Below are 5,640 nucleotides of genomic sequence, written 5' to 3'. Positions count from 1 at the left end.
GCTTTGAATACAAATTACAGCATGAACCTGCCTCCAGCGTTACTATCCATTGGGCTACTGGGATTTAGAAACTCTTTGTATCTTGTCTGGTTACTATGGCCATTCTCAAAGTCTGTTATTTCTATGCTTTGTACCAGATATGTAAGTATAAGGCTATGCTTTGGGTTGCCCTCAAAGGTATACAGCATTTCAACGAAAATCTCTCCATGTTCAGACACAGAGGTTTCAACAGACCCCCAGATGCAAAGACCAAAAAGAACCCCAAAACCATGGAAGAAAATCAACCCTGCCCCCCCCTTTCTCCTTGTCTTCACATGTAATATTGTGCAAAATGCTGCTATGAAGGTCTCCCTCTGCAACTGCTCCACCCGTCACTGGATTCTCCATCTTATTCAAAGTCTCACATATATCTAGTCTCATTTTATCCCATGTACCCGTCTCCTAATAGTGTACCAGATGCATCCTTCTGATTGCTTGTCATGGGCAACAGTCATTTTTTCTTTCTCAAGGGAAAGCTGTATTCATACATCAATTCTCCACCTTCATGCCAGAGACTCTCTCCCTTAATTCTTGTTTTCGAAGCCCCTCATACAAAATGCACAATGGGCAGGGAATGCCAGAGAATCACAGCACCTGTGTTTTGTATTCAGCCAGCACTAGCTTGAGTGGATGTGCAAAAGCACAAGCCTAGACTTTTGAGGTCCCCAGCCCTCAGCACCCTCATAGCTCTGTTTCTGCTACATACTTTTTTCCCCTTGCCATGTCTGACTATCACTGTTAAGTTCTTAAAGGCAGGAAAGGAGTGATATTTACAGTGCTTTGTTTCCTATTGCCAGTGTCTGCGACAATTAACATGAAAATGCACCCTGTCAGTGGTTCACTTCAAGTGTGGAGCATTGCTGTTCCTGTCAAGGGGAAAGAACCTAGTGCAGTTCCAAAGAGCTTGGGTTTTTTAAGCCCCTTTTTAAAATTGCATTTCCATAGACAGCAGAATATTTAGTTCAGTTATTCTGTGCAAACTGAATCAAACCTTCCTGTTGTTGCTCTCTGTGATCAATAAGAGGTGCATCATTTGAGAGGAGTAGTTATAGTGCCCAGTGTGGAAGTTTGGTTTATACCATCGGTGTGAGCGAGGGGGTTCTGAAGAAACTACCAGACAATCGGTATGCAAGGATGACAGCCACAGGGGACAACAAGCTGCAGGTGACCATGGCTGCATAAGGAGCTTTAGCCCTTCTTGGCCAACCTGCTGTACCTACATGTTGCCCTCTACCTGAGATAATGGCATGGCTCCAAGCATACGGCAGGCCTTAGCACAAGATGAGTATTAGCCAAAATCTGAGCAGGAGCTGGGTGACCAGTTGCAGCTCCATGGGTCCCTTCCAACCTCCACCCTCCTGTGCAACTCTGTGCCTTGCTTTCACTCCTAAAGCACCTGAACTCAGCCCTCATGCCCGCCGGCAAGGATGCTGGGACAAGGCACGATCCCAAACTCCTCCCCGAGGGGTCATCCCCAAACAGCAGCTCCCCGCTCCAGAACAGCCGATGGCGGACACACTCAGAAGAGAGAAAATATCGTTTTATTGAGAACATCAACTGCGGTGGGGGGTGGGCCCAGGACTCACAGGGGTTCAGCCGGTAACAGGAAAACGGCACCTACAAGGACAGAGTCAGAGAGCACTGCTGAATGCACAGCGGCAGGAAGAGGCAGGGTTTGGTTGCCCTCTCTTTGGGGAACACCGTTGACGAGGAATTGCTCATAGCCCAGAAGAGAGCGAGCTATGGCTGGCATTGCCGAGGGGAGGGCTCTGGTGCCTTATCCCCACGGGGAATGCCCTTAGAGAGCTGTGCGCGCGCAGAGATGCACAGGGCCCCTGTGCCGCACAGCAGGGCTCGATGGGGAGCCCCTGGGGAGCGGCCACGGGGTTCTTGCCAGACCCTGCGCAGCACCATCCCTCGCCGTGCCTTGCCAGCGGGTTGGCCTGACTTAGAGCAGTGCTGAGAGTTGGGAAAGATAGGCAGCAGAGCCTGGTACACACCTGGGCTTCCTGGCCTTCTGCGCCTTCTGGCACCTTCTCATTCGTCCACCCCCAGGAATTTTTTCTCTCTTCCTCCTCCTCTTTTCCACACAGCTTTCACTCTCCTCTCCCCAGGCCTGTTTCCTCCTTCGGTTTCTTCTCTTTTCCTTGTCCTGGGGAGAGCCTGCAAACCTTTCCATCCCACAGTGCGCTTAGATGGGGAAAGCCGTGATCCACTGGAGTCATTGCTATTTTAACCAAAGCCAGCTCATTTTACCTGCCATCCTCTGAAAGGCTCGCCACTTCTTCTGGGCGCCCCAGGGAGCCTGCCGTGCTCTCGGGGGTGGTGGGAGGCAAAGCTGAAGGGGCCTATGACAGAAATGTTGGAGTTGGCAGGTGGCAAGGGATGACCTGGGGCGGTAAGCGACTGTTTGCCAAATTGCTACCTTAGCTCTCCAGGGGAGATCCCTTTGGCTGCTTTGCCTCAGCCACGTTCTGCACCAGCCCCCCACCCAAAAAACCCTTGATGAAGCTCTGAAGATGTAGGACCCGAGCAAAAGCCCTCGGAAGTTGATGGCTACTCCCCTCTGTCTTTTTGCAGGTAGCCGGTGGGCATTTTGTGAGATGAAGCCTGTGCCTCGTACCTTTGAGAAACAACCTTGCCAGTTTTCCTTACTGGGTGTCGTCCCGGGGGGCGGAGGAATAACCCAAACCCACCCCAACTCTACTGCCAGGAAGAGGCACAGGACCCCTTGGCCTCAGAAACTCTCCTCCTCCACCAGGCACGCTGTCACAGGGTTTGGGGACCTGACATACCTCTCCCATTTCAGACTCCCCCACCATATCTCCCCCAGCTTCTTTGAGGACACCGAGCAGAGAGGGGGGTGCGTGCGGCAAGGCTTCTGCCTGATGCTCGGCGTCTGCTGCGACCGCAGGGACTTGCTGCTCTTCCAAACGCAGAGCTAGAAAGCAAAAGCGTGGGCAGCAAAGTGACTTCTTGGAAGGAGACGACAGCTAAAGCCAAACCCAGCCAAAGCCCTACACCCCTTACGTTTCCAGCCCTCTGACACCCTGTCTGCAGGCTCCAGCTCCTCTTGCGGAGCAAACCGTTCATGCCCTGAGAGGCAGTGGCCAAACAGAGGCCACGGGGCAAGCGGGGCTGAGAGGCAAACACTGGATGCCCAGCCATGCCAGAAATGGTGCTGACGCTTCTGGTGTTCCAAGCCCCAGCCTGTGACAACCCTCAGTCCCTCCGCTCACCTCTGGATCTCTCCATGGGCGCTGGCGCCTCCTCGGCTGCTGGACAGGAAGGGTCAGTCGCCTCCTCCCCAAAGAGTTCCCTGCAGTTCTCCGTCAGAAACTCCACCAGCGTGTTCACCTGCGCACATCAAACCCTTGGTCTCAACCCAGCTGCCTGAAGTTGTACCAAGCAGCCTTTCCCACTCCCAACCCTTGCCTCTGCACAGACGGCTGTGGCTGTGGGGCTGCCTTTGCGGGCAGCCACCCCACCGGCATTTGCTCAAGGGAGGAGGCAGCCAGGGACCTCTGAGCAGCCAAGCTCGGATGGGCCGGCAAGGCTGCAGCCGGCTTGCCAACACAGCGCACCTTCTCGGTCACCTCCAGCATGGCCTGGAGCGGGAGCAGGTCCTCGTTGGGTGGGCTCAGCAGGTTTGGCCCAAGGCAGATGGCCAGGTTGCTGCAGCTCATCCTGCTGGTGGCTGCGTTGTGGCCGATGTGCTGGAGGAGGGACAGCAGCCGCTTGAGGAGGAAGAGGTTGGCTGCAGGCAACTTCTCGGCCACCCTGAGGGAACAGGGACACCAGGTTGACAAAGCAGATTTTGCCCAGGCCTGTTGTCCAAGGCAGGGGGGAGCCAGCGGCTGAGTTGCGCAGCTTTCCAGGTGCTCTCAGCCAGCGGTCAGGGCTCCTGCTCAACAGGCAGGCTGCTGCCCGCGCTTACGCTTTCAGCTCGGAGACCTTCTCCTCCTTGCTGGTCCTCTCCATGGCTGCCACCCAGTCCTCGTAGAGGTGGGTCACCAGCAGCTTGTCGGGGATGCTTCGGAGGAAGTCCTGCAATGCCAAGGGCTCTGGGTGAGCCTTTGAAGTTTCCAGGCCGGCCAGGAGCTCCTCCAGCCGCAGGTCAGAAGCGCTCACCTTCAAGACAGCGGCCAACAGGAGTGCAGGCTGGCTGCCCAGGTCAACATTGGCGTCGCGGTCCAGGGCCTCCCGCAGCTCCCGAAGTTCCGTCCCGCTGGCGGCTTTTCGGAATATCCCCTCCGTCGACGGTCCTTCCTGGTGCAGGACAGCCAGCAGCTCCTGCAGGAGAGGCAGGAGGACAGTTGCTTGGCTGAGGAGCTGCCTTCCGACAGCGGTGGCCAGAGCACTGCCCCAGAGCGGGCTCCTTGCTGGGGGTGAAGAGCCCAAGCCGCCATCCCTGGAGCTCCTGGGGACGCCCGTGTCCCCTGTGCAGCAGCCGGAGGGAGGGCTCCCACCGCCTCTACGGAGCATCTGGAGGGCTGGGGACCCCCCCGGCCAGGCTGGCTTACCTGGATGGGCCGGGGCAGGGAGCCGTCCTCCCCACAGAGGGCTGCCAGGGGCTGGCCAAAGAGCGCCCTGCTGCAGCCGGACCCTGCCTGCCCTGGCGCCTGGGCAGTGGCCGGGGTCCTCCGATGAGCAAAGGGCCAGGGCAGCCCCCTCCTCTTCCTCCTCCTGCTGCTGCTCCCTCCTGCTGCAAAGGAAAGCAGAGTAAGAGCCTGTCAACAGAGACCGCCAGGCCAGTGCTCCCGGGGCCTGCCCTGCCCGCAGCATGGTGCTGAGCGGTGCAGCAGGACGGGCAGGGAGCCAGCAGCTGGAACGCTGCTCCGGCTCAGCAGCTCCAGTTGGGAGGCTCCTGAGAGCCGGCACGCCACCAGGAGAGGAGAGCCTGGCCCAGCCCTCGCCCTGTCCTCCTCCAAGCCATGGGCAGCAGCAGAGGCTCCGTGTCCCCGCAGAACCACATCCAGCGGCCGCTGCCCAGCGGGTGTCCTTCCTCCTGGAGGTGACGTCCTGCCTCGGGCTGCCCAACCTGCATGGCGACACTCGAGGGACAAGTGAGCACAGCTCCAGCGCTTGCAGGAGCTTACCGTTCTTCCTGAAACTCACCCGGTGCGTGGCAAAGTCCTCCTCCGTTGCTCGGCGGGACCGTCGAAGGCCCTTGCTTGGGACCAGCCTGCAAGAACCAGGCTGCGCTCAGAGAGCAGCCCCGCAGCGCAAAGGGCCGCCGGCGAGCTGCCAGCCAGCACCGGCAGCCTGAGCGCGGCAGAGCCGGGACCCTCTGCCCTCCCGGGCTCTCTGCCCTGCGGGGCAGGTTTCCCCCCAGCACCGCCGGCGAGGATGTGCCGACATTCCCGGTGGCTCCCCAACCCTCTCCGCTCCCCGAGTGGCACCACCCTTCCCTCCATCCCTCACCCCACTGGCCGCACGTGCCGGCACAGCCAGAGGCGGGCGAAAGGCAGCCCTTCTCACCTCGGCCTGGCCCTCCATCAGCCTCTCCAGGCTCCCGGAGCTGAATGTCCTCCACTGGGCAAGAGAGAAGGAGCGGAGGCAGGTGAGCAGCGATGCCTCTGCCGCTCGCTCGGCTGGAGG

The 5,640-nt window shown here is 58.5% G+C and overlaps 1 long non-coding RNA gene across 1 annotated transcript; it reads right to left on the bottom strand.

Annotated features, from left to right (window-relative positions):
* Positions 1-2,136: 2,136 nt before the first annotated feature.
* LOC138684092 (uncharacterized) lies at positions 2,137-3,385 on the bottom strand. The gene is made up of 3 exons (XR_011323534.1): positions 3,279-3,385; positions 2,835-2,980; positions 2,137-2,387 (listed from the first exon to the last, which is right to left on the bottom strand). It is a non-coding gene; the product is annotated as an uncharacterized lncRNA (long non-coding RNA).
* Positions 3,386-5,640: the final 2,255 nt, after the last annotated feature.

The sequence above is a fragment of the Haliaeetus albicilla genome, unplaced genomic scaffold, assembly GCF_947461875.1.
Source record: "Haliaeetus albicilla unplaced genomic scaffold, bHalAlb1.1 scaffold_34, whole genome shotgun sequence".
Taxonomy (NCBI): domain Eukaryota; kingdom Metazoa; phylum Chordata; class Aves; order Accipitriformes; family Accipitridae; genus Haliaeetus; species Haliaeetus albicilla.
This window is presented reverse-complemented; position numbering and strand designations above follow the sequence as displayed.